At 41.1% G+C, this 27,709-nt stretch overlaps 1 protein-coding gene across 1 annotated transcript in view; it reads left to right on the top strand.

Annotated features, from left to right (window-relative positions):
• The window catches only part of bmpr1aa (bone morphogenetic protein receptor, type IAa), a 53,011-nt gene that overhangs the window by 3,868 nt on the left and 21,434 nt on the right, over window positions 1-27,709 (top strand). The window contains exon 2 of the mRNA XM_069659226.1: window positions 16,774-16,880. The gene's annotated coding sequence lies outside the window, so the exon portion shown is untranslated. The remainder of the gene's footprint in view (window positions 1-16,773; window positions 16,881-27,709) is intronic.

Below are 27,709 nucleotides of genomic sequence, written 5' to 3'. Positions count from 1 at the left end.
GCTTTCTTATAAACGGTTAAACATATACATCTATCAAGCCTCAACTTCACAATAAACTGGTGGGAGGTGCCCCCTCCCCATCCAGCTCATCATCTTCTGTAGGCTATTTGACAGAATTGATCTCCGTCAGGATGAGAGTGCAGCTCTAGGTGGCTGTGCATTCAGACACAAAACAAGAGCAAACTGCACGGAGTAGAAACACTTTATGGACGTTTATTTGTTTTCAATTGACTAATGTTTGACTGACGACACTGCGAAAGACTCTTTTTAAAAAAAAAAAGAAAATAGTTAAATAAATGGTTGCTGTTGCAAGTCAATGAGTAATTGTTTTCAATAATCGTTATCTTAATTATTGACCAAAATAATCGTGATTGTGGTTTTTGCCATAATCGAGCAGCCTAACATGATCCCGCGTTTACTCAAAGCTAAAATTAGGTTTTTTGGCAGCCTGAGTTACAGAAATCAAGAGTGTCTTTCAAATTTAAAGTATTTTTGGCCTAAATTCTTCTACTGGTGGAAAGCAACACAAAGATGGGATTTGTTCTAAAATGGCTGGAAGATACTCAGTTGATCCGATTAAATCAGACCGCTGAAGCCTCACATTAGCTCAGATTACAGATCAGGTAACTGGCTCAGATAAACAACAAATATGCTCCTGTAGAGAGACACCGGTATTTCTTATAGATCTATAGAACGTTTTACTTTCTACCTTTGATGTAGAATAATGTAAATGGGTTTAATGAGTCGTGCACCTTTTAAAAGGAGAGACACTCTGCCCTCCATGCCTCCATCCATTTCCCCACCTCCTTCCCCATGAGGGAGGGAGGGGGAGGGGGAGATGGGGAATATAAGAGAGGGAGGCAGTGTTAGAAATAAAATTCTAGTATTATCCATATGCCAGACAGCTGTACATTCCTCAGCCAAGCCCAGGATCTCTGTTACTGAAATAACAAGAGTGACTGACAGTGGGCGAGTCAGCTAGGCCACAACAAGAGAGAGAGAGAGATGGGGAGAGAGGTTTGAGGAGGTATTGTTTATAAAGAAGACAAAATAAAATGAATAGACACAATGCCTCCTGTTGAACAGAGCAGACTTGTTTAACAGATGTGTTTTACCTCTTTTCTTTCCCATCATGCTTCTTTCACATGTTGACTTTGTATCTTTTCTGTTTAGAACAGTAAATTCAGTTGTGTTTTGCCAAATAGGGCTTTAAATAAATTCTCTTTATTATCAGACAATCTGACAATCATGGTTTGATCAATGAATTTAGTGTTTGGTGTACTGCATGTCTAAAAATAGCCTGTAAAAATTACCGGCCACACCACTAAAGTTCAAGATAGAGCATCTTCAAATGTCTTGCGTGGTTCGATAAACTTCTCAAAACCTAAAAATACTCACTTGAAAGCTGCAAGTCACAATTATTTTCATTGATGAGTAAGCCGTAGATTATTTCCTGGATTAATGGATTAGCTACGACTAATCGTTTCAAGTCTAATAAAGATGTACCAGAGATTTGTAAAGTCAAACCCCTGACAAACAATGTTTAGCCTGAAGAAAATCACATTTTATTTTCCCCCATTATAGAACAAAGCATCTGTTTTGTTGCTGAACATTCTCTTTTCACCTATTTGTGCATTGTTTCTATGGCCTACAAATGGCACAGATACAGAGCTCCAATTCAATTCTACAGATATGATGCAGCAATGGCACAAAAAGTCACCATATTTCTTTGATGGCTTTGATCACTGACATTGAAATGATAAACAGTCCTCAGCATTGAGTCCCTGTCCTCTCTTTTAGCTTCAGTCTTTAGTGTCTGCAGGGACGATCAAAGGTTAAGGGACATCTCCCCACGCTTTCTTTCTGTCCCAATCCATCTATCACTCTCACTGAAGACTCAGACGCCATGTTATCTCTCTCACCCTCTGATTGTGTATCAGGCTGTGATTAGTCTGTAGTGTCACTCAGTCTATAATCTCTGTCTGTGTTAGCTGAGATCTATTCTTATAAAATGACACCAGACCCTGCTCAGTCCTGACCTCTGTACTGGGACCCAACTAGGCTCCACGAAAAGACCAGTTAATACTGGTGGAGGCAGACAAAGAAGCACTTGGCTGTTTTGGGGAAAATCCACAATATGAAAGTAAAATTGTATTCAGACACTAATCTGCCAATCAAGTCCATGGCAACACACTCTTCAGTTGAAAAAAACCCTGTAGGTGTACCCTTTAGCTTTGACCCTGGAGCTTGAAACCTGTATCCAGTACCATGTAGCCTGTATCCCGTAGCTTGTACCATGTAGGCTGCATCTTGTAGCTTGTACCATGTAGCCTGTATCTTGTAGCTTGTACCATGTAGCCTGTATCCCATAGCTTGTACCATGTAGCCTGCATTCCGTAGTTTGTACCATGTAGCCTGCATCCCGTAGTTCGTACCATGTAGCCTGCATCCTGTAGTTTGTATCATGTGGCCTGCATCCCGTAGTTTGTGTCATGTGGCCTGTATCCTGTAGCTTGTACCATGTAGCCTCTATCCTGTAGCTTGTACCATGTAGCCTCTATCCTGTAGCTTGTACCATGTAGCCTGCATTCTGTAGCTTGTACCATGTAGCCTCTATCCTGTAGCTTGTACCATGTAGCCTGCATTCTGTAGCTTGTACCATGTAGCCTGCATTCTGTAGCTTGTACCATGTAGCCTGTATCCTGTAGTTTGTATCATGTACATGTTATGTAGCACGTAAACCGTTGCTTGTAGGCTGGTTCATTCAATTCATTGGAGGTAGTAACAGAGTCGAAACGGCGTCTGTAAACAGCCGAGCCGGCAGGGTGGAACAGCGCAGTGTGTATTTGAAGCACGCGCTGTTTGTTTACACTTTGCACACGTTTTGCTTCCACAACGCTGGAACGCCGTGGAAAAACACACGTAGGCAGATTTACGCCTGCGTTGCTTGGTCCAGTGTAAAATGACAAAGGCTGCATGACGACGCTGAGGCGGAACCGCAGTGTAAAAAGGGCTTCTGTGTCTGTCTGCTCCGCCCGCCGTCACCTGCACCTCTTATACTGCTCACACTCACAGGTCGGCAAATATCGATGTTTTCTAAAGTCCTTCTGACGTCTAATAAAGATACAGAAGTTACGTTAGCCAGAGCAGAGAGAGAGCACTGTCACCTGGTCTCATCTCTTCATTTAGTCCTGACCTGCAGACTTTTGGCTGTGAGCTGAACACCACTGCAACCAGAAATAACACAAACACAGCATAATTAGAAGAAAATGACACAGACACAACTAAACACTTCTGCTTATGTTTATGATCGATTATTGAGAGGGGAGGCTTTATTTAAATGTGTCTAAACAATAGCCTATCAAATAATAGTAACTCTTTAACACTTTAAATGTTCAAATCCAGCTCCTTAAGCCTTTCATAACTGTATGTCAAATTAGCTTGTTTTGTGTTCAGTGACTTTTTCTGTCCCAGCGCTGTGTGCAGAGAAAAAAAACAAGATCACCCAATTTTTGGTATTTTATTGTTATTTTAAAATTCTAGTATCGTGACAACCCTACATGTAACATTTTGTGATTAATACACCCTGTTGTCAGTTTATTGGGTCCACTGAGATAACAGCATAACAGCCTAAAGAGTTTAGCAATAAATTCTTCCCTCAACAAAGGTTTAAATGTAATCTAGGTCTTTTACAGAGAGGTTGATTCATCTGTATGATCATTTTAGAGGCTGTAGTTTGTGGTGCATTGAGCATTACACAAGGAATTGTTTGTAGTATTTTGTCCAACCTGTTTATACAAATTAAGGTCAGTTAAGTTTAAGTTTAAATGGCAACTTACATCCATGTTACAAACCATAAGCTTCACATCTGTTGTTTTTGAACATTTCTTCTCTCACCTTTTGCTCTCTTCCAGTCCCATTTTATTTGGTCTAGTCTGTCTGTCTTTTTCTATTTAAGCAACAGGCTGTATCATTCTCACATGGCTGCTAAAACTTGATCATAAAATAAATTGTACAGACAGAATCCAAGCACTGTAAGCTATCAACACGTATTTCTTCTGCAGCTTCCCTCTTGTAGTCTGCCTCATTTTGTTTTGTCTTCCTTAATCTATTTTCTTAATCTCTCTCCTATTTTAAAACACATTTTCCCTCCTTTTTCCCCATTTCAGTTCACTTTAGTACTTAACAAAACAGTGCACCCAATATCTTACGAAAAGCAACAGCTCCTATTTTCTGTTTAAACTTTTAAGATATGTTGTATGGATTTAATTAAAAGCCGATGAGGATATCTCATGTAGAAACAGTTCCCAAACACAGGTCAGATTTTTTACTCTACTCCTTTTTCCACCTCTGTTCTTCTCTTCCTCTCCTTCCTCTGCCCGGTCTACGTCGTCTCAGTTTTCTCTCTCCTGGGAGCGTTTCCAGTCTTGGAGGCTGAGCTCGGGGATCTCTCTCTTTCCCTCTGCTCTATTTCTATCCCTCTCTCCCTCTCCTCACCTCCCCCTCCCCCTTTCTTTCCTCCATTTCTTCTGTTCTTCCCTCCTCCACCTCTCCCCCTCTTGGAGTGTGTTTCCAGTCTTGGAGGCTGAGGATCAGATTACTCAGGGAGTCTCGGAGGCTCTTTGGCTAGGTGGCAGTGGCGGAGGCGGAGGAGGGATGGAGGGAGGAGGTAGGGAAGGAGATCAGGTTTCACATCTCCAGCGCTCTCCTCTGTCTGCCTCGCCTCCCTCCTCCTCCTCTCCCCCCGGCAGCCTGGAGACAGAGTGGCTGAGCTGGGGAGGAAAACATGCAATCCACCCCTCTCCTCCTCCTCCTCTGTACGTCCAGCCTCTTTGCTGCAGCACAGCAGATAAATAAAGGCAGTAAATGGGAGTCAGGCACACAGAGGGACGATTCTTTCGCCTCCTCCACCTCCCCCTCCATCCCTGCAGAGATATTTTATATCCTGCACCGTGTGTTTTTATTCTCCTGGATGTTTGGCAAAGGTGAAACTGCTTCAGGGAGAATTTTGATCCTTGAGACGACTGAATCTGAGGATCAAACCTGGACTCAGAAATCAGTAAAATGTGTCTGTAAAAGTAAATGCAGAGAGGCCAAAGCAGCAGGCGGCTCCTCTGGTGTTGGGACTGCAGTAGTAAGACACTTGCAGCAGCAGCAGCAGCAGCAGCAGCAGCAGTAGTAATCTGGGGTTAATGGTATGTGTGTACTTTGTTTTGGAGTTTTATGTCTTTATACACATTTTTTTCCCTTGGTAATACAGCTGCAACTCTTTATCGATGTTAGGTGGGAGAATCGCAGAGAAACTCACGATACGATACACGACTCGTGGCCCACGATAACGATAACATCATGATACAGCCATTCTGTGATAATTTATGTATTGCAAGACAATCATATAATGATACATCACAATATCTGATGAACTTATTCTTAGGCCTTTTAATTTCCGTTCACGTTACCCTCATTTACCCTCATGTCACAAGCGCCACTGCAAGGAGTCATGAAGTAATGATGCGGTGTCAGAATCCAGGGGAAATCTGTTTAGAGCGCAATATATTTGTCAATTAAAATATCTATATTTGGCCCCAGCCTATAAAAAACGGTATTGCACGAGTCAGGATGACGATATATTGCGGTATCGATATTTTGTCCCACCACTTATCGACATTGTGTGAACTATTTAACTTGTTTACAATTATTTTGATCGCTGATTGATGTGTTTTAAGAGTTTTGTGCAAGACAGAAAGGTGTTAAAATTCTATGCATCGTTCGTACACTTACACATACACTTTTTAATTTAATTTAATTTTATTACATATTTTATTAGTGAAATACTTTGAAATCAGATTGGTATTTTTGCAGCTGAACAAGCAGTTGTCCCTGTGATGTTTCCTTCTCTGGTCTGACTCCAGTTGAAGGTCGACGCAGCCTCCTTGTTCACTGTCTCCAGCGGCTCCAGTTGTCCTTTAATGGTATTGATCTCTGCTTTAAATACACCCAGCCCATCCCAGTGAATAATTCAGATCATCTCACCACAGTGGCTCTGTGCTAGAAGAAGAAAAAAAAATCCCCTGTTTTAATGGAGGCAGTGGTGATGAGGTCTGTCTGGGCTGCACGCTCTGCCAGGCTCTATTTCCACTCAAACCTGCCTTTTTTCCCACCCACTGTGAAAATGTGATTATTTGTGGCCACGTGTGATTATTGAGTGGTCATGTGACAGCAGCGAACAGGACTGCATTCCTCAGGAGTTCAAAAAACTGGAGGTTTCGCCAAACCGCAGGACTCACAACAATGCTTTCCCTCCTTTTACTACATTACAGGACAAAAGACCTGACGTATTGTGACTGTAGTAAATAACTCTGCTGTGTTTTAGCAATAGTCATGTCCAGTGTGTGTTCCCCCACAATGCACCACGACCATCGGCTGCTGGGTCAACTTATGTAGCCTGAAGCTAGGACATTTATAAGACTTTAAACAGCTGTTTCTGGAGACACTAAAGGCTTTAATCTACTTTTAAAACATAGAGTATGCAAGGATATTGTCCAATGAATGTCGAAAAGAAGTGAACTTAGTGCAACACACTTTACATAGTTCAATATAAGATCACTGATCAAAAAAATAGATTGTTGCCTTTACATTTCACCCCACCGTTGAGGTTGTAATTGCCACAGACATGCTGGTTGTATTGAGTTCCTTCTTCATTCTTGAGGGGGATTTACTTTTCCTCCTTCAGTAATCCCCGCTGCCTGATAGGTGCAGTGATCCCTCTGAAGTGACGGTGGCCCCTGACCTCCATCCTGACCCCTGACCCCTGACCTCAGGGACATGAACCCCTGTCAGCTTGCCACTAACAGAGCTGTCTCCTCCTCACCTGGATTAGAGCGTCTGGTCCTATGGCAAGCCGTTTTAACATTTAATCGAACCACGCTCCTATCTGTAATTACATTTTAGATAGCCATAATAGCATTTCTCCTAGTCAAAATTGTATTCTCACTAGTCAGAATGGTAATTAAAAATAACATTCTTACCAGTAGAAATTGTATTTCAAGATATCTACAACTTTGATTGTACTAGTCAAAACTAAATTTAAGATATCTATAAATCCTTAAAAAGTATAAGTGGCCGTTTTAACATTTAATAGCTAGACTGGATATGTATTGCAGATATCTGTAATTCAATTCCTCCTAGTCAAAAAGAACATTTCAGATATCCACAATGACATTCTTCCTATCCACAATTGTCATTTCAGATATCCACAACGCCATTCTTCCTAGGACAAATGACGTCACTTTTGCCATTCATGTGTATTGGGCTTTCAATTTCAGATATCCACAATTACATTCTGGATATCTAGAATGAACATTCTGGATATCTGCAATAGAATTCTTACTAGGAAAAACTCCCATTTCAGATATCTTCAATCCAATTGTTACTAGTCATAATTTTCATTTCATAAAATGGCGTCCTGTCTACCCGTCAACAGATATCAACAATACTTTTCTGGATATCTGCAATTGTATTGTTTCTAGTCATAATCCTAATCGTAGATATCTGAAATCACATTTTTACTAGTCATAATACGAATTGTGGATATCCATAATGACATTTTTACTAGTCACAATGTATTTTGGATATTCAAAATTACATTCTGGATATCTGGAATAGTTTTTCATTTTGGATATCTGAAATGAAAATTATGACTAGTAACAATTAGATTGAAGATATCTGAAATGGGAGTTTTTCCTAGTAAGAATTCTATTGCAGATATCCAGAATGTTCATTCTAGATATCCAGAATGTAATTGTGGATATCTGAAATTGAAAGCCCAATACACATGAATGGCAAAAGTGACGTCATTTGTCCTAGGAAGAATGGCGTTGTGGATATCTGAAATGACAATTGTGGATAGGAAGAATGTCATTGTGGATATCTGAAATGTTCTTTTTGACTAGGAGGAATTGAATTACAGATATCTGCAATACATATCCAGTCTAGCTATTAAATGTTAAAACGGCCACTTATACTTTTTAAGGATTTATAGATATCTTAAATTTAGTTTTGACTAGTACAATCAAAGTTGTAGATATCTTGAAATACAATTTCTACTAGTAAGAATGTTATTGCGGGTATCTTTAATTACCATTCTGACTAGTGAGAATACAATTTTGACTAGGAGAAATGCTATTATGGCTATCTAAAATGTAATTACAGATAGGAGCGTGGTTCGATTAAATGTTAAAACGGCTTGCCATATGCCATACTGGTCCGCTCTCATGAGAGAGAACAGACACTGCACAGACTAAGGCAGTGGTCACTCTGACTCATTTTATAATCTGACAGAATACAAGAGAGTGACTCTTTGGTGTCCAGTTTAAGTGGGGATTCATTATTTTCTCCGTCAGGCAACTTGTTGGAATTTTGGCAGGTCTCTTATTTCAAACTTGGCTGCTGTAAAAAACTGTTAATTAGACCTGATATGATACATTTATACAGTGATTTAATCAAGAAGTAGAAATAGATCAAGATCAAGATAAACTTTATTGTCCCACAGGTGGGAAATTTGTCTTGGGCTAATCACCCATGCTGCAGCCATAAAGAACAACACAACAGCATACACATGATACAATAAAACAGGCATCAAAATGACCCTGGTGTAAATAAGAAATATCAGTGCCAAATAGCAACTTTAATGATAAATACATAATAAGCAACATCAAGTGCAAACACGCAAATCACCATCCCTCTGGCCTTTTCTGGCTTTTATCTGCCACTATTTAAAAGCTTAGTAGACACAGGGTTAAAAGAATTTTTGAATCTGTTTAATCTGTAGTATCTGCAGTTGTATTTATAAACATCATCCCTTCTCTTGTTTCCAGGTTCTTAAATGTAAAAAAAAAAAAATCAGTTCTCTTCTTTCAGTTAAACCTTCAGTCTCATAACAGTTAAATATTTCAACACTTGAAGTTGTGATGAGTATTTTTTTCTCCGTTTTAGACGCGTCATCGACAAAACAATTAATCAGTCACTGATGAATCCATAATTTAAATGACTGTTAGAGTATTGTTTTACATGTTATGGCTTACTGCAGCTCCAAAACATCCTGTTCAAATCTAATTGGACTCGTCGGTGGATAAAACAGACTGAGAGACTGTTGCTGTGTTCGAAATGCCATACTATACTAGCAGTATGTACTGATTTGAAATGTAGTATGCAGTATGCAAACAAAAGCAAAATGCATTATGCCAAAAATACACGGATGTCGTACTGATTCGAAAAAAATCTCCAGTATCGGACCAGTCTACCTCGCCTACTGTTGCCCACAATGCAAAGCGCTGGAACGTCACAGCGGCAGTTGAAATGATGGACAGCAGCAGTCTTCCAGCCGAAAGGGGCGCTATAGCTAAAGAAGCGGCGGTTATTGTTTACTTCTGCCTTTCGTAAAATACTGCAAAATTAATTTGAAAAGCTCCTCCATACTACATACTACCGCTGAATGCAGTATACAGCTTATAGTATGCAGTATATAGCATTTAGTGTGTACTTTATATTAAAGCATTTGAACACAGCCTTTGTGTTCACATTCAGTGTAAGGGCCACATTATAACAACCTGAAGGCTAAGTTTTGGCCGATTAAAACCTGTAATGTGAGCTAACAAAATGTACAAAATACGAGTGACTAACTGAAACAGGTATTTGACTGTTGGTAGTTAGCTTGAGGTCAAAAACCTGTTTAGTTCAAATGAGTTTATCATAAAGCTCCACACTTTGTACAGTCAGTAATCTGGTGCTTATAGGAGCTCATCTGAAAGTCTTTATGATCGGCTTTATGCACATTTACATTCTGGCTGATGAGGATATTCAGTGTGTCGGCAGAACTTGTTATTTACAGTTTATTTTTTGTTGTTCAATTCACGACACTTTTCATAGCTAAGGGGAATTATCTAAACAGTAAAAACGGCATAACAGCATTAAAATAAGACAAGTCCTCTTCATTTTAGCTGTTTGAGAGAAGAATTTCACAATTTTTCCAACAGTCTCACAGTCTATAAGTATGCTGTTTGAGACGTTACTTGTATTTTAAAATTGCTGTATTTGCCTGTGACCTATTTGACCCTACAAAGGTGGTGTATGTAATAAGGAAAGTTCATTTTCTTTATTATATCACTATATTCGCTGTGTCTGTTTAACTGCAGGATGGTTTTAAGCCCAAACTGCACATTACAGTTGGTGGTTTGCATCCTGCAGGCTGCAGCCAGGAGGAAATATCAGCCCAGTCGCTGAGTTTTCCCACTCTGCCTGTGCTGCTGTAAAGGCAGCGCCGTTCCCTCCCTCCCTGCGTCCTCGTTCCTGGTCTTTAATTTCAATTAGCTCTGGCTGCTGGTTGACTTTGATGGCATTAGGCTCTCCTCCCAGCTTCCACACTCGTCCCTCCGCTCTCGTCTTCGTCTGTTGGTTTTGCGAAAGCCGTCGGCTTTAACTGCTGCGATCAGAATCTGAACGCTTCGCTTCCACTTCCTGCCAGCGTCCAGCCCGCCGTGCAACCCAGCAGCCACACACACACATACACACACACACACTGAAGAAACAGGCTTTACATTGCCTGCTGTAGCTGGCAATAGACAAAGAAGTGATTGACAGAATACAGAACATCTTGTGATGCTTCCTCATAAAAAAATGCTTCTATTGAAGTGAAAAGGCAACACTGGAGGTAACAAACTGGTGTTTTTGGCCTGAAGACTCATTGTTAAACCTGTCTTACTACAGGTGAGGTTACTGTTTGTTTCATTTTGGACCCCAGCTGTGTTTTAGCCTTTAATTTGACATTTTCTAAGTTAATCAGATGAAATGTCCTAAAACTGTTCATGACTAAAACAAACCTACTAAAGGCATATTTAAGGACAATAGCAAGCCAGAAGGTTTTACTTTCTCCTCTTAAGTTTAACGGTGTGATCAACTTCAAAGAGCTTTGTCATTGTAGACTTTAAGATAACAAATCAGAGTAAAGAGTTATGGTCATTGACTAATAAAAAAGTTGATGCTTGTTGTCATGGCGGCAAAGTCACGCAAGATGAGAAGTCTAAAATAAAGTGCATCTGCAAATATCCTGTTCCGTCCAAACAAACATTAAAATAATTCTTTGTTCATTTATTTGATTAACTTTTTTTTTTTTTTTTTTGGCACTACCTCTGCACCCTACCACAATTACTCTGTCTCTACAGTAGGACTACAACTTTTTCCATTCAGGCCTGTGTCCACTAACAGCATTTTTGTGAGTGCTTCTCAGCAGCGCTTACTATTGCTAGGTTATGAAAGTTGTCTGGCAGCCCTTCTGCATCGACATTAAAGTCTGTTCTAAATCACCCTGTATGCTTAATATTAGCTTTTATTCAAGGAAGTTTAATAAAGAAAACGGAAACAAATGTAATGGAATCGTGTCCTGGCATTAGCAGCCGCTCTACACCTGGAAATTGTACCCTCAAAAAAATAAAAGCATTAGCTTCTCCTCTGCCTGGATTTTGGTTGGTCGTGAGGGAGGAGTAACATTGATGAGCACGGCGGAAACGACAGAAACAGCTGATGCAGAGGGCGTTTTAGCACTTAGGACGCTGAACTGCATCGGTTTTGTATTGAAAATTTTTAACAATTTTAACAAAACACGATTTTCAAGAGCCTAAAGTGACAATGAAAAGCAGCAGCTCCTTTCATTTAAGAAACTGGAAGCAGCAAATGTTCAACATATTTCCTTGGAAAATGATTGAAAAGATTTGAAAAGAAAGAGATCGATTATCTATAGATAATCTTCCTATCCACTAATCATTGCAGTTTTACTCTGCATGTTTGAGCCCAGGGAACGAGCAGCAGAATATGAGCCAGTGTTTGTGCTCCTGTCTGTGTGTCTGCTGTGTGTTTATGTTCCATCACAGCCTGCATACCTCTGCCTGCCTGACGTGAGGAGGACTGGTTTCACAGCTTTCCCCTCACACTGTGGTTTCACGCCTTCATCTGACACGTCGCTCAGACGTAGGAATGCACATTTTAACCATCAGCCGCCTCAGAGCAGCTTCAAAAACAGACAGGGACTCTGCCAACTGCAGTTACTGAGCTTACATAATGCGTGGGTGATTTTGACTTTGGAACAAATACAACAACTGGAAATCTACCAAATGTACCTAATGGATGTTAAGTACCAAAACTTTATGAATAAGGGTAACCGATTAGCATTACATTGGCTATGCCTGTTGTAAGGCCAGATAACATGTTATACAACTAAAAAGACTACAAAATGTCTTTGTGTCAACTACAAGACCATGTGTGTTTGTTTTTATATGCTGACACTGAAAATCTGGTTCCACTTGTACTGCAGGTCCTATCACAATTGTTTTCAGCTGTGTATGTGCTAAAAGTTCAGGATAATCAAATGATGTTGAATTTGACTGTTATCTAGTTGACTGTCTTGTTTTTAAAGTGTCTGATTGTAATCTTCAAAGATCATCACAGGAGAAATGTGTAGTAAAGATGAGGTCAGATGCTTCTTCTGCTTCCTTTAAAGAGCCGGTTGGTGTGTTTCAGAGTGTACACAGCCCAGAGCGATGGTAGGGAGGTTTTACCGAAAGCTGGAACACAGCGAGCTCTGGGAAATGATCAAGATTGAAGATAATTTTGGGGCCTTTTATGCCTTAATTGATAGAGAGGACAGTGGATAGTGTGGGAAACGAGGGAAGAGAGAATGGAGGATGACAAGCGGCAAAGGGCCATGGGTGGGAGGCCTTGGCCGCTGCATTGAGGACTATAGCCTCTGTACATGGGCCACTGATTAACCACTGAGCTAAACCTGTGCCATAAAACACTAATTTAAATGTTTCCCCCTTCATAAAAGATCTAATGACACCGTAAACATCCCCTCTTATTTATCTGGACAGGACAGAAGTCTCCGCCCACGTCAACGAAGACATGCAACAAAGGTTCCCCTTCCCAAGTGAACAGCTTATACAGTATATTGTACACTATTAGACCACCGTGCACCCATTCTCCATTCATTTTACAAACTATTTGTGCCGTCCTCACTCAGAATTTAAAATATTGCTGCATGAGGCTGCATGGGTTGTGTAATAGCTTCATGTTGTTCTTACCACTCATATTGTTGTGCAATGTTTATTTGTGGCTGTGATTAGTGTTTACTGCTTGTTCATTTACTTTTTTAATATCACTACAATGGAGGCAGTTCTATGTGTGCAGTATATGAACGTATATTATAAGTCATTCGTTTACAAAGGGTGTTACAAAATGTTATTTCTGTTATAGTGGTGTGAAAATTGTATTTTTTTAGTTGCTTGTTTAAGTGTGGAAAGACTAAAAAAGGATGCAAAAAATGCACTTCTTAGCCACTTTAACGCTTCGTCTTGTTTTAAAAGTTTAAAAACAAAACTGTTTTTTATTGTGTTCACACAGGTAGCTGATTTATTCACTTCATTGACTCCAGTTAGTGATTAAACAGTTGACTGATGGCTGATGTGATAGTTGAATTTGCGCAAAAATACAGAACATTTGCTCGTCCAGCTGCTTTTATGTTTGAGTTTAGTGCTTTTACTCTGTCAGTTATCCGTATAAATTCAGTGTTTTTAAGTTTAGTTGGACTATAAATGCTTGTTGAAGACTTCACCTTAAGCTTTGGGAAAAGTTCAGGGAGTTTTCAGTTATTTGACTTGTTCATGAAATAAGTTTAAGCTCCATATGCAAATGGAACCCTGAATAACAGATTTGGGAATGCCATAATTAACCAATCAGAACAAAGTATTTAACACAGCCTTGTAATAACGTATTTTTACAGACAAGATTGACCAAACTGACTTTTGGAAATCCTCTTTAAATAACTCCTTTGGATGAGATATTTTTTTACACACAGCAGCAGTGTATTTATTTCCACTAAGCTGATGGAAACATATTAATTGTTTTAATATTGTTGACATTTTAAAGGTTTGACGGAAAATTGTTGTGAGGTCAAAGTGAAGCTTTTGTTATTTCTTCTCTCTCTGTCCTCCCATCAGCTTTTCCTCTGCAGCTCCTTTTCAGTGGTTGAATGAAGGTTCAGAAAAAATGTCACATAGACAAAACCTTACCTTAATCGACTGATATACGAAGCCTTAATCTATTTTTGACATTGATTAATTCATTGAAAAGATAAGAAATTATCATACGTTTTTGCCTGACTTAAACGTGAGGGAATGAAAAGCTGCAGCAACATGTGCTCAATCGTTCTCAGTGCTGCTCTTTCATGTTTGCGTAGTATTTGCATAATCTATATTACAACCAAAACTTTTCCTTCCATTTGGGGGTAAATTGTCTTTTTCTGTTTCCACTCAGCTGTTAAAATTAATCATAGGTCACATAAAAAAAGGAAAACCGAGCTGTGTTTCACTTCAGTTCATCCTCGTGTGTGGGAGAGCAGGATCTGTTTTTCCCTCCGTCTGTCTCTTTTTCTTGGCAACGCCTGTCCATCCATAAACGAGGGGTGTGTGTGTCCAACACACACACGCGCACAGAGAGGCAGCAGCTGTTTTTTAGCCAACCTCGTGACCGCTCTCAGCCCCCGTCTTCGGACATCTATTTTCTCCTCGTCTGTTCTATAATAACTCAGCGGCTGAATCCCCACCGCTGTCGTTTTTCCTCCCATGGGGTGGAGCCAAACACACTCTCTCTCTGTCCCACGCACACATACAAACACACACACACATACACACAAACACACTGAAGCTGCTGGTCATCTCATCAACACAGTTTTCCACACTGTCTTGTGTACATTTTCCAGCTGAGTGTGTTGGTTTTGGCGGCAGGAGGGTGGTGTTGTGTAAAGCTCAGAGGAGGCGGCCTCAGACCCTCCACACCTCGCTGAGGAGCTGCTTCTCACTCTTGACCTTGACCTTTGACCTCAATGGAGCAATTTTATCTTTTTCCTCTTAAACTCACTATGTCAAGATCAGTCAGTTGGTCTACATCTGACTTCCAGCAGTTGGCTCACTTTCTCGTCATTTTACCGGACTTAACAACATCAAACACGCCGAAAATACACTTGCGGCCAAGGCCTACGCTAACAGAGTGTAACATAAACATTAAGGCAAACTAACTTACATATTCATGGACGCACACACGGCGATCACTGATGTCTCCATAGTAGGTGCAGTAAACATGTCCGGGCATGTCTCCCTCACTGCCGCGCTCAGAAACGTGAGTGATCAGTGACGTGAGCTTTTGTACAACGCCTCTTCCGTCAAGCGTGAAGAAGGGTGCACGATGATTGCGGGATGGTTTTTGGCCACTGCAATAAGAGTAGGCATAATATCGATTCCACTACCGAAATCGGCAAAAAGGGTTGGAAAATATCGCCATATGGGCAAAAAATCCAATATCGTGCATCCCTACATTACTGTGTTTTATGCTGGTTTAGAAGCTGCCCATGCAGTTATGGTGGCTTGTTTACACAGCCTTAAACTTGGAAGTTTCCTGGATTCAACCCCATATTTTTTCTCATATTGTATAAGTATGACATTAATATTTCACTGTGTTAAATATGTAAAGTTCAAATGGAATGCATAGGTTTCAGCCTGTAAACAATAAGCTCACGCCGCATGCGTAGCAGCTTTAAATTCTGACCTCAGCAGTCAAACTTGACTCTTTTATTTTGTAAGTTTGGCAGCTGTGTTGCCAGCTTCCTGTTCAGTATCTCTGCTCAGACTCTATAAACTGCTGGTCGGTGTTTGACCCTCCTCTAAGCTCTCATGGTGTGAATATTAACTCACTCTCCGGTCGTCGGCCTCCTTCACTAAATAAAGCCTCCTTTAAGGAGCTCTGTGCTGTCAAATAAAAAGGCTTCTGTGTCTGAGGGGACGAGGAGGGAGGAGGCTCCGACTGTCCACCACACTGCTCCACTTATCTCCTTACAAACAGTAACAAGCCACAAACACACTGACATCAACACAGAGCTGATGGTCGAGCGGATTCAAGGCCAGCTGGCCCGTTCATTTGGCCCTTTAAGGGGCTTTAGTGGACTGCTTCAGAGGATGCAACAAGTCTTTTTAATTAAATAAAAACTTTAATTTTAAAAAGTGTTTTAAAAATCACTGAGAAGGAGTTGTGATTTTTAATAAGCATTCATTTAGTATTGACTGCAAGGAGTCAGTCAGAGGCTGCAAGGATTCAGTGAGAGGATGTATGGTTTCCGTGGGGTGTTCAAGGTCCTTGAGGGGATCTAGTGGACTTGAAAGATGTTCCCATGACTCCTCTGATGTTCAAGAAGTTATGTTGCATTTTTAAGGAGGCACTTTTGTTTTTTTTATTCATCTTTTAAGGGAGCTATAATGGTCCTTGAGTGTTTCCAGTAGGTCTAAAAAGAGGGTTCAAGTGATTCTTTAGGTTTCAGGGAAATAATTGGCAAAATAAGAACTTAAATTTCACTGTAGTGTTATTTATCTTCACTTAAACATCTTTTTAGGTGTTTTTTATTTCCATTAAAATCTACAGATGCATGTAGCTTGTTGTAATAAATATCTTGGTGTTGTTTGCTTTAATGACGCCATGTTCTTACCTCTTTACCAGGTGTCATTTTGTTCTTTTTAAAGTAGGTCACCTGATCTCAAAGCTGTTTTTGCTCCAGATGAAAAACACCATCATGACTGTGCAGGAATTAACCAGAACATTTCCATGACTAAGTGTTGGATGAATGTGTGATGACTATTGAAGTATAACATGTGTTTGTGTGGTTTGTTCTCTCTCTGATAGGTTGGTGGTTGTGATCTTGGTCTGATCTGACCTTTGCTTCAGGACTACATTTCCCATGGAGCCTTGTACCGACACGCACACTGTTCTACCATGGAGCCACCAGTCAGGTACGGGAACCCACACACACACACCTCTTGGTCAGTGTGTGACGTCTGCAGGATGTTTATTGTGGTCCTCTTGAGTAACCCTGTGTCTGCAACACACACACACGCATGCACATGCACGCTAAACATAAACAAACATTTTTCTGTGGACAGGCACCGGTGATTACTCCTTAAAACTTGATAAGCCCTCCCTCCTCCCCAACTTGGGCTCTTTGAGGAGATTAACCTTTGAACCCAGGGGCTGAAGGCAGAGCTGACCAATCAGAAGGCTTCCTGGCTTTTAATTGCAGGCTCTGATTGGGTCATTTGAGCTGTCATCTGGTTTGATTAATAACCACAGAGCAGGAGAGCAGGAAGAGGGTGATTACGCCGAGCCTGAAGGCTGCGTCTGGTTCTCCGTGTGTGATGTAGGTGAAGTCATGCTTTGCCAAGAAAAAGTGTGTGTGTGTGTGTGTGTGTGTGTGTTTTTGTATGTGTGTGAAAGGTGAGGTCATACCTTGATGTGAGGGAAAGCTGCATGTGTTTCTGTTCTATAACTACAAAACTTGTTCTGGTTTCGGCACCCAAAAAAGGTTCCTCTAAGCTCACTGTTTGAAAGTTTTGAAACTCAGCTGTCAAAATGTTTTTGGTTTAAAACCTCGACACGGATGATTTCAAACAGTCAGAATTAGGCTGTATTTGATGTTTGTCCATCCTGGAAAGTCCTGAAATCTCTGAAATTTGGTCTAAATCATATAGAGAAGCTGAAAATGCTAACCTTGGAGGCATTGATATAAAGTCGGCGTAGCAAGTAAGTAAGTAGCAAGCAATACTTTATGCCAAATGAGGTAACTCCATGGTGATTGAACATATGGCCCACTGATTTTTTTCATATTTTAATTGCTTTTAAATCTCTTTAAAGCTGAATCCTCTAAGTTAATTTTCCTGGTGCTGTCTATCTCTGATGAGATCAGTTTTTCCTGATTAGCCTCTGATGAGTTTTCTCGAAGAACGTGAGCGTCTGTAGGAACGAAGCAGATTGCTGCCTTTTGTTTCAGGACGACGTGACTCAAGTGTCTGAGTTTCAAACAGAGCCGGCCAGTCTGCAGCGCAAAATCACTCCCATATGTCGCTCAGCAGCTCAGCCGGCCCCCTAAAACCGCCCTGCGTGCTTCTCTCACACACTATCACAGCACGGCTCAGATCGGCCCGGCTCGTGTTACAGTACAACCTGGTATACTGACGGGATTTAACTACACTGAGTTTTGCAGTACAGATTATTCCAGGTTGCGCTCCTGCCACAGTGAAGTTCTTTGTTTTCTTCTCGTGATATAAATCTGATCTAATAAAAAGCTTGACTCGCTGCTTTTGATAAAATTTTGAGTATCAGTTAATGTGTTGCTTGAAAAGAGGTGTGTGGCATGACGTGTGAAGTGATTACTATGTAGAACTGAGCATGTGAGGAGGGCTTATCTTTACTTAACGCTCCTCGTAGTCGGCTGTGTTTGGATTCTGCTTTTTATCAGAAACTCTGCAGGAGGGTCATAAATTCCTCAGACACTCCTCTGACTGCTTTATGAGTTCTTGTGGCTTTCAGTCACAGCCTCCCTGTGTTTTTAGCTTTCAGAAACTGAAATGTTGTTGTTCATTGTAATGAAAAGTATTTCTTAGAGTCTAAAGTTTCATCTTTTTACGATTGGGGCTTTGTTGCATTAAACAATTTACATGGGAAAAGTTCATTATCGAACTGTAATGAGCCGCTCAACGTCTAAACTTTCTATCTATAATGTAGATTTTCTTGTGATTAGACTATCAACTGATCCACTTATCGTTTCAGCTGTTTTCTCCTGGTTTTCTCCTCTGTCAACATCTTTAAAATGCCAAAGATGAGAATAGCCTGATCACAGCTAATAGCCTGTCACTGAAATTTATAGTGGAATATTTTAAAGCCTGTGTACAAAATTCACTTGAGCCCCTCCTCAAGGAGGATCCACAACTGGGAGGGTTGAAAAACAACAACCTGTTGAGTTGATGCAATAATAACGCATATATGGCCTAATATGGTAAACAATATTTTAGCTGTTTAAGCGATTTGCTGATGCAGCAACATGTTTGCATACTGCAAATATCTATGAATGTTTGTTTACATGCTTTGATCAATTTAATACATATGAGCATCAATGTTGTTTCCACAATACCACCAAAAGCGTGTGAACACATGGGAGTAGGAAGAACGCCGTCATTACTGGGGAAATGGGACCAGCAGAGGAGCTAGTTTTAGAGCTGTGGTTCTCTTCTGGTCTCGCCTCAGGACCCACCACCACCTCCTTAATGACAAATCGCTACCCATATTTATTTCATTAAAATCTGTGCAGTTTGGACCAGAGATAGAAGGAAACATCACAGTATGTCAACTTCACAAAACAGCAGTATAGTCAAGCAAAATGACCAGCAGGTACTGCAAGGAAAATATCCCCTCTACAATTCATTCAATTAACCTCTTTTTTTCTACAGAAAAAACAGCAACTTAAATTCACCTGCTGTCGGGCTCATCGAGTTTCAAATATGTAAATGTAACTGTAGCTGGGATTACCCAATAAGTGAATTCATGGAGTGTAAGTACACTGCACTACTGCACGCACATCATAGGAAACCCATGTCCTTCAAAATAAAGGCGCAGCATAGCCCTTTTTGCTACAATTTATTTTTTAAAGCAAACATCCACGACACACTGAAAACAGCTCCGCAACCCACTTTTGGGTCCCGACCCAACAGTTGAGAACCATGGTTTTAGAGAACAATATTGCTTATGAGCTGCTGTCTCATGGCATTCTGGGAAATGTAGTAGATCTTTACTTTAGTTTGACCGATGAAACAGGTTAAAAGTGAGTTTTTTCTCTGTTTCCTGTTATGTTACAGGAGTTATGTTGCTGCTGTCTAATCTATCTGTTGTCCACATCAGGGAGGTTAAACTGAAGTGTCCCTGCAGGCAGACTAACATAAACACATAAACACAATAAAATACACCCTTCTTGTTGTGGTCTCACATTAGTAGCCATTCCTCCTGTCCTGTCTGACCTGATCACTCCAGCTGTCCAGCATTCAAACTCCTCCATTATTTTTAGCAACATTTTTAGCATGAAACGTTACATGTGTCTCCCTTTGCCTTTCTGCAGTCCTGTCTTTAACTTTGTCTCCATTTCGTATGTAGTTTTATAGCCATTTTTAGTTCGTCAATAACTTTCTCTCCGTATCCATCCCTGTTTGTTGTACTGTTTGTGTTTCTCAGTTTCTTTATGTAGTTTCTTCTCCTGTGCACACACACACACACGTACACACACTCACACTCATACACACACAGCCCGAACACACAGGACCACCTATATCGTTGTGTGGACGGAGCTCGACTCTGTGGCCTGGCTGAAGTTTCCAAGACGACACGGTAGATGAAACTATCCGGCCTCCCTGCACGGAGTCCGGTCTCTGACCAGACCACCCACTCACGCACACACACACACACACACACACACACAGACACACAGACACACACAGGGCCAATTTTCTGTCTGCTACAATTACGGATATATTTTACTTTTATGTCTTTATGCCTCTGAGGAAAGTTGTCTGAGCTCCAGTCCTTCCAGTTTCCACTCCTTCATACTGGGATCAGACCAGTCCAGCCTGCTGGCGAACGCTGCGGCTCCACTGCAGACGAGGCAGAAAATGACTTTTAGAAAGCAGAAAAATCAGCCGAAAAAGCAGAGCATGTTCGGCTCTGGGCGCTGTGGAGGCTGCACTGACGCACACGATGGGAAGATGACAGCTGGTTAAAAATTATTGACAACAGACTAAGGCAGGGTGTGATGAGGGCGGTGCTTAACCTTAAACTTCCTGTCTGTGGGAGAGAAGTGTCAGATTGTAGCTGTTCTCACGGAAAGCGAGGACACTATCAGAGTGGCTATTTCCTGCAGTGTAGAGCAGGAGGGGTGTGTGTTCTCTCTGCATGTGTGTGTTGGGGTGTTTTTTCCATTACCTGGTTCCCACATTTCAGCAACAGTCGAGTAGGAAGGACGAAGGAAAGGGAGTCGAGGAAATGGAGTAGCAGTAGGAGGAGGCATGGTATTGATAAGCAGCAAAAGATCAGGCTTTGCCTATGTTTTCCCTGTTAAACTTCTCAAGGTCATGCAGACGAGACATGGAAGGCACTATTAACCCCCGCATTTATACACTGGATGACATGTCTCTTCAACTCCCATAAACGATTGTAAGCTTAGTTCTGTTTAAGGTTGGCCTAAGCAGCAGCTGAGGAAGGGAAGCCACCTTGAGGAAATTGTCCCACAGGTTGATAAACACCATCGTTACCGATTACTTTAAACTATTTTTCCCAGATGAATCGGTGTCATTATCTCTAGAGGGCATGTGCCTCATTCACAATGAGCCAGGAAGATGTTCGCCAGAGTAGGAAGGCAAAGTAGATGAGGGGGCAAAGATGTCATGGTGGACAGTATTGCTATTAATAGCACAAATATTCTAACCTTTGCCGTCCTCCCAATGGAAGTTCAAATTGAATTTTACATATGTCTCTAACACAAGGAGAAACTAAGCGATCTGGGCAGCTAGAAGCTAATAAGTTTGCCGTCCCGTCATTCTGTTAGACCTTTTATTGCCCAGACAGCGTTATTTGTATGCAGTGTCCCTTCTGTCTTAATCCATGTGAAAGCAGCATGACTTTGATCTTTAACGTTAGATCCTCCACCATCATGTTGCCGGTCAACTGTCCGTATACATCGCCGTGGGTCAACTTTCCTTTGACTCTTTGTTATAATAAAAATCTGCCCCCTTCTGCTCTGGGCTTTTGCTGCTGCTTCGCCTAAAAGACACGTTCAGTTTGTAACTGTTGTCTTAGATGTCCGACTGAGTAAAACAAAACAATGGTGGGCAAGTAATGTGGCTTGTCTGTGTAAAACCGTTAACACTGACCAGCGCGGGAAGCCTTCAGCTAACTGGTTTACCTGGCAGGGTTGTGCTGGGAGCCCTCTGGTCGGCTAATCTATATGATTTATGATCTTAATGTTGTTTTTATGGTCTGAGTGTGTTTGTTTTATGACTCAGCTATGGGACAAAGGCAACCCTGTGCCAGTGATGGATAGACCTGTTTCTATGGCGATAGAGTGATTAAAATCACCTCATTGTACCACTTTATGACTTCATTACTGTGAGAGCAGGCTCAGCGTCTACAGAGGTATGAAACGTCTATAGGGTGACCAGACTGATACTGTATGAAGGCAAAGCGTTCAGTTTACATTGTTCAAACCTGTTTTGCCCCTGTGGATGCTGGGTAATTTTATGTTGTTGTAACTCAATAACAGCGCGGGGAAGCTGATGGAGTGAATGCTCCTCCTTCAGTTTGTATCTGCAGCTGCGGTGCAGATCTCCTGTTTGCCTCTAATGAAATCAGCCTTCACTGCTGCCCACTCTGTGTCTTGTTTTCAGTCGGACTATTTGTTTGTGTGAGAGAGACAAACACCGTCAGAGTTCCACTCCCTCTGAGATCACAAAGACTAAAAGCCAAAGCCTTCAGTATGTGGTGCTACAAGCCGGGGAAATGACAAATTTAACTTAAACTACCCACATCCTGTTTTTATGAGTCATAAATCTAAAACTCAGACATGTAATTACTGCTTATTTAGTTCAACTCTTCTAATAGCAGCTGCATTTAGAGCTGTAACAATTAATCGATTAGTTATTAACTTTTAAAGTATTAGCCTACTATTTTGGTATCAGTAATATAGTTACAGTAAATGTTTTAACAATAATATTCTCTTAATTCAGCTTCTTAATGTGAATATTTCCTGCTTTCTTTCCTCCTGTGACTGTAAACAGAATATTTGTGGGTTGTGGACAAAACCAAACATTTAGCATATTAACCTAGAATCACTGATGTGTATTCCAGTTTATAGACCAAACAACTGATCAATTGTATAGGAAATAACCGACTGATTAATGCTGCTTGTTAAATGTGCATTTGCGTGAAAACATGCATAAATCTACTACGAAAACATACCCAAAGGCAAATGATGCCACACAATGATCACATTTCTCAGTTCATAAGTAATCCACGTGATTGTTGGCCACGCTGCCATTTAAACCAACAAATATGTATTTCATGAAAACTTGCTGCTGCTGGTCTGATGGAAATCTTTTGGATTTGATCTATACAATGTTAAAAATAAAAATGACAGCTTCTTTAGTCCCAAACCTTCATTTAATATCATTAATGACAAAGAAAAATGGCAAATTTACACAATTGTTTGATATTTTCACTTGAAAACTGACCATATGAATCCACAGTAAATATACAGTATATGTAATATAATAGGGCCACCCCTTAAAAGTTGTCAGAACAACCCAGAGTCACTTTTACTCTTTCCAATCTGCACTTCTGTTCATTAGCTGCGTCATTATAATGCAGCGCAAACACGCAAACTTAAATCATGTCGTGACTCAAAGTGACTGTTTACTGTTCATCTTTCACAAGGTTTTTACTGGGGACAGAATTATGCACGGGGTCTTCTCGTCAAAAGGAACTCATGATTAAAACTGTAAAAAGGGCTATTGCGTCATTAAGTGTTTTTACCACTGTGGTTCGGCCTGAGCGCCGTAACGAAGCTGCGCCGTCAAGCAGCCTTTGCCATTTTACATTGGACCTAGCAATGCCGTTGTAAAGCCGCCCCAATGTGTGTTTTTATATGGCGTTGCGGAAGCAAAATGTGTGCGAGGTGTAAACAAACAGCGCGTGCTTCAAATATACATACTGTTTACACGGACGCCATTTTGCCTCATTTATTCCACTTGTACATATCGCCTGTGAGTTGGTAACTTGTGATGGGCATATGACAAAGTATTTTTGACGTGATAATTGGCTTAGATAATGATGCAGTTTATCAAAATGTTGACAATTAAGTTCCAAATCATTTAGAAAAGTTAACAGCATTTTATTTTATTATTTTAAAGAGGATATTTGAAGTCAGGGATGAGGGTTTAACGCCCACTGTGGCCAAATACTCAAGGAGTTCCTTTTCTGTTTCCCAAAGATAGCTTAAAAATCTTTCTTTAAATGTTTTGTCATTAACATGCTTCATGTTAGAACATGAAGAGGAATGTTTAATGATGAAATGTATGGGATTAGATTAAGGATGATGATGAAGACGAGGAGGCAGAAGATGCAGGGATGAAGAGGCCTGCAGTGCTGCTCACCGTGGCTCGGGGTATTCTGGGTATTCTTATGCTAATCCATCGCTGTGGATGAGGCGCAGAGCAGCCAAGCAAACAATGGCAGTGGAGCCAGAAAGTCTGGCCTGCAGTCTCCCAGGCCCTGAAAGGCATGTCGGGCAGGGCGCCGACACCAACGGGAGGCTGCTGCAGCACCCAGAGGCCCGCCTGCAAGGAGGGGCCCCTGGAGGGGACGGGGAACGGGGCCAAGATGGAGAGAGAGAGAGAGAGAGAGGAGGAGAGGAGAAATGAGAAGCAGCCGAGAGGGGAGGGGGAGGGAGATGGAAAACTGAAGGGGGCAGAGAGAAGGGCAGAAATGAGAAAGGGAAAGCAACAAACGGAGAGAAGGTAAGATGAGAAAGAAGAGAAGGAAATAAGTGAGAGAGGGAGGGAGCGAGGAAAGAGGGAGAGAACCTAGGAGACAGAAATGAATAGGGGAGAAGAGAAAAAAGGGTTAAGAAGGAAAGGTGATGTTGAGAGGAAGAAACACTAAAAAAACAAGCTGTTGTACCAGGGTTTCTTTCTTGTGAGGTCCTCTGTGGTTTTGTAGCTGTCAAAGTGGATGAAGAGGAAATTAATGAGGTAGAGTAAAAAGTGACTGCTGAAGGAACTGTTCATTACTGCATTATAAAGATTATAAACACGCAATATCATCTATATAGACTGCTGCAGAACATCCTGCACTGGCTTGAAGCATCAAGTGACGTGTATGAAAGGAATTTTTCCCTTACATTATCATGACTCTACCTCAGAGGTTTGCTACAATTGCATCACAAATCGTGATCATTCTTTTGAGTCACACCTGAAAACACAGCCATGAAACACTTAATGAACATCGATTAATTGTCTGACATAACAGAAAAAACATTCACTGTGCTGCACATCATAAACTATCATGAATTGCTACTTCATTACATCTCTCATCCTTGTCCTTGAAATAATAAAAAAACTTTCACAATGAACAGAGGAGAATTATTAAATCAGGTTAGAAGGACAGTCATCAGATTCTGACTGGGTGTTATTTTGAGTACACACAGCTAAAATACTGTGTCCAATGCAGCCCAGACTGACTCCAAATTAGTGATCGTATCTCAATGCTTCCTCAATAAGTCTACAGTGTGTTCACATGTGTATTTAGAGCTGTCCACTCCTGATCAATCACTTACACGCATGTTAATACCAGTTGTGAACAGGGCCACTGTCACTTGTTTACTGAGGAGATAAAAACACCACAGCACTGGGAAGTAAAGTAAAAGTAAAGTTACTCAGTTTTCTTTAGTCATGAGCTCTCAATCTCAATTTTTTGTCATTAACTACACAAGTTTTGTTTTCATCCTCTTAAACCTGAGGGTTTACTGCTTCTATCTAATCTAAATCATCTTAAACAGAACATCTTTGGTTTTTACACAAAACAAGGCAATCAAAGGCGTTACTCTGAGCACTTGGGATCTGTAGTCAACTTTATTCATTGACATTTTACAGACTAAAAGATTAGTCAACAAATAACGGATGAAACAGTAATGCATAAAAACAAACCTCTCTGTGCTCTGTCCCGGCTGTCCTGTTAATATTCTCCTCCACCCCCCAGCACAGATCTCGATCTGCCTCATTACTGCATTTATTTGTAGAGCTCAGGAGCTGTCGGAGTCCGCCGCTCCTCCAATCAGGCCGCTGAGTCGTTTATTTAGTCTGCCGCCATTCTTCCAGAGCAGGAAGTGGAGACGCATTAAGGCTTGATTATTGATGTCTGGCCCCTCGTGCTGCAGTCCGTCCAGGAACTGTAGTGGGGGGTTGAAAGGGATGGATTATTAATGCAGGTAACCCCCACTACCTCTAGGCATAGTGTCATTTTACAGCAAACCTTTTCCCAACAAACTCACTGACTTTTAAAAGTTAATATTCTCCGGAAATACTTTTGCACCATTCGCCCAAAGGTTTGATCTAAAAGTGCAAACCAACTCGGTCTGTGTTGGTGCCTCGCTCTGTGTAAAACTAGCTAAAACAACTGAGGCTGTGGTCAGAAAGGAGACCAATCGTAGTAATAATAAGAGTAATCTCAGTGTGTTTCCTCTCTGAAACTGCTCATACAGACTGCTGCAGCCACGGCAGAGTAATATCATTAGACATAACTGATTTTATAGCCGGCTACCTCTCCAGCCAAATGAAAAGTTATTATACCCAGAAGCCCCGAGCTTCTATAAAAGCCTCTAAAGAGCTCTCTTTCTTCTACAAGTCTTAACCTACTGCTTGGGTTTCTATCCCACCAAATTTCCCAGCATCCCCGGAGCGGTGTGACCTCAAATTCCTTCCCCTGAGGGGGGGCCAGCTATGGCTCAGTGGTTCCCTATAAGGGCGGTTTATTCTGTACAGGTGGGACCGCTAACAATACTTCCTTTCATTCCTGTCACGCTGAATGTTCCTCCTCCAAGACTCTGATGTCACGTCAGGCTAGCTAGAGCAGCTACGCTACATTAACCGCTGTTAACTGAGGAGGTGAGGAGCGGAGGGAGGGAGGCAGAGGACAGAGTAGTGCATCTGTGTCGTAAAAGTACACAGGTTTGAATTGCACAGAAGCCCGTACACATCAGAACGCATGTCAGACTGACATGAGTGACATTACCTTTTACACAATTTTTAAAAAGTAGATTGAAACAGTAGAAGTTGCCGATCCCTCAGGGTAGTAAATGAAGAAAGCACTGTCTGCAGATCAGTATAATTTAAAAAATGCAGAGTTGGGGGTTGTCACTTGGCCTAGGGGGGTCTAAGAGGCTCTCCGTGTAATCACAACATACCTGTTTCAAGTTTGAGTCTGACTGTGGAGCTTTGTTGCTTTTCATCCCAGATCTCGCTCTTCATTTCCTGTCAGCTCTCTGCTGTCTGCCCTGCAGACACTCATGTCCTCAACTGGAGCAGAACAACAATGTTATAAGCAGATAAAAGAAGCTAAAGTAAAAGTACAGCAATATTTCAGCATCACAGTTAAAGTATTATTTATCTAGTAAAATGCCTCCTATGACTTATATGGTAAATGGACTTACAAAGCGCTTTTCTAGTCTTTGCGACCACTCAAAGCTGCTTTTACACTACATGTCACATTCACCTATTCACACACTGATGGCAGAGGCTGCTACGTAAAGTGCCCAACTGTCAATCAGATATCACATTCATACCCGGTGGCATAGCCGATTGACAGAGCAATTTGGGGTTCAGTGTCTTGCCCAAGGACACTTCGACATGTAGCTTGAGGGAGCTGGGGTCGAACCTCCGACCTTCCGATTGAAAGACGACCGACTCTACTGAGCCACAGCTGCCACTTATATCTGATTTGTCTGATGTTATTAGATTGCTAATACTGATGTATTGATGTTCGAGTAGCAGATTATTGTTGTTTGGATTACTGTATTGGTCTGAATATAATATATATATAATATATTTTTTCCCTTGAAATACATCTGAAAAAGTGGGGTCGTCTTATATTCGAGGTCTGGACTCTGTAAGGCCAATATATGAGTTTAGCCGTCACTCACAACTGCAGTGCCAGGGGGATGAAAGATGGAGCGACACGGTGATCGTCTGAACAA

The sequence above is a fragment of the Semicossyphus pulcher genome, unplaced genomic scaffold, assembly GCF_022749685.1.
Source record: "Semicossyphus pulcher isolate SPU_LCO1_2020_fin unplaced genomic scaffold, fSemPul1.0.p SCAF_12, whole genome shotgun sequence".
NCBI classification, from domain to species: domain Eukaryota; kingdom Metazoa; phylum Chordata; class Actinopteri; order Labriformes; family Labridae; genus Semicossyphus; species Semicossyphus pulcher.
The sequence above is the reverse complement of the archived record's forward strand: the minus strand, read 5'-3'. Positions and strand labels throughout refer to the sequence as shown.